Source organism: Nomia melanderi, unplaced genomic scaffold (assembly GCF_051020985.1).
Source record: "Nomia melanderi isolate GNS246 unplaced genomic scaffold, iyNomMela1 scaffold0599, whole genome shotgun sequence".
Taxonomy (NCBI): domain Eukaryota; kingdom Metazoa; phylum Arthropoda; class Insecta; order Hymenoptera; family Halictidae; genus Nomia; species Nomia melanderi.
In genome coordinates this window covers 27501-28764 of record NW_027475713.1, presented here as the reverse complement: position 1 = coordinate 28764, position 1264 = coordinate 27501, and the positions used below count along the sequence as shown (strand labels likewise).

The 1264-nt window shown below is 44.0% G+C and overlaps 1 non-coding gene across 1 annotated transcript in view; it reads left to right on the top strand.

The window, feature by feature from the left end:
- The first annotated feature begins 1256 nt into the window (after positions 1–1256).
- The window catches only part of LOC143176519 (small subunit ribosomal RNA), a 1921-nt gene continuing 1913 nt past the window's right edge, over positions 1257–1264 (top strand). The window contains exon 1 of the ribosomal RNA XR_013001057.1: positions 1257–1264. This exon is cut by the window's right edge and continues 1913 nt beyond it. This is a non-coding gene — a ribosomal RNA (small subunit ribosomal RNA).

Below are 1264 nucleotides of genomic sequence, written 5' to 3'. Positions count from 1 at the left end.
CTTGCAATTTTTGGAAAAAAAAAATTCTAAAAAATTTTTCTTTCGGTGGAAACTAACGTTTAATATGTACAATAACGATTTATCGAATAAAAATCGTATGTTAATATATGTTCGAATCGACCATAGTTTCAGCGGCTAAGTACCAGCAGCCCGGCCGGTTGGTCTGTACGCGCGGCAGTTTACCACCATAAGCGCCCGTGCTGAGCGGCCGGCGCCGCGGTCGTCGCGGCCGCCCGTTTGGTTACTATAAGAGAGCACGTCGGTTCGAGCGGACCGGTCGGCGCAGCGGCGGGCGAGCGGCTATTCTACGATCTCGGTCGAGAAGCAGTCGTTCAGCTCCTCGAGGTCCATTCCTCGACTGTTCTGTACCGCGTTCCGTTGCGAATTTTTCTCTACACAGCATGACCACGGGTCGGTGTCTCAGACCGAATGGCCCTTATGTGGTAAGCCCAGAATGTTGGGTTGGATACAACGTATATTCGTTATACTTGTACGACTCTCACATCAACTCTCAGAAACCCAAAAGGGGTTTTCTATCCGAGCGAAAATATATTTTTCGTATACAAAAATTTAATGGCAAAGACCAAACGAAATACTACACACAAAAAGGGGCGACGAACAAAAATTGTTCGAATGAAATATAATATATACATATAAAATTGAGGTGTCCTAAGAGAGAAATACATAAACTAAGAGGTATATATTATAAGAAATATATATTATTTCTGGGCAAAGAAGAGAGAACGAAAAGAAGAGTATGATCTTTAACGCGAGGGCCTCGACATGGGTACGCCTAGCATGGTTCGCGCTTTCTCGATATGTCCAGCATGTTAACGTACGCGGTCTTCGGACTTCGTGCGTTATGTCCGTGCTTACACGATGGAGAGCGCTCGAGCATACGTGCTTACAAACCTGAAAGTCGATGTGACATCCGAGATTCTTTTTCTTCTAAAAAGATCTCGGAGAGATACACGGGAGAGTTTGAAATTTTTGGAGGTCCTCCTGATGTATATGCGCGGATATACCCATGTGGTAATTCGTGCGGAGTTGGTAATCTAATAGTGGAGCGAAATTTACCAACTCGAAAGAGAAGAGAGAAGAGAGAAGAGAGTAGAGAGAAGAGAGAGGAGAAAGAGAACTGTCTTAAAGACGAGAAAAAGTATCGTCGATCCGACTCTTAAGGGGAGAGAGTCGGCGACTAAGATATATATATACATACATATTTTTGCTTCGTATGATGAAAATTTACTCGAAGCTCCCTGGT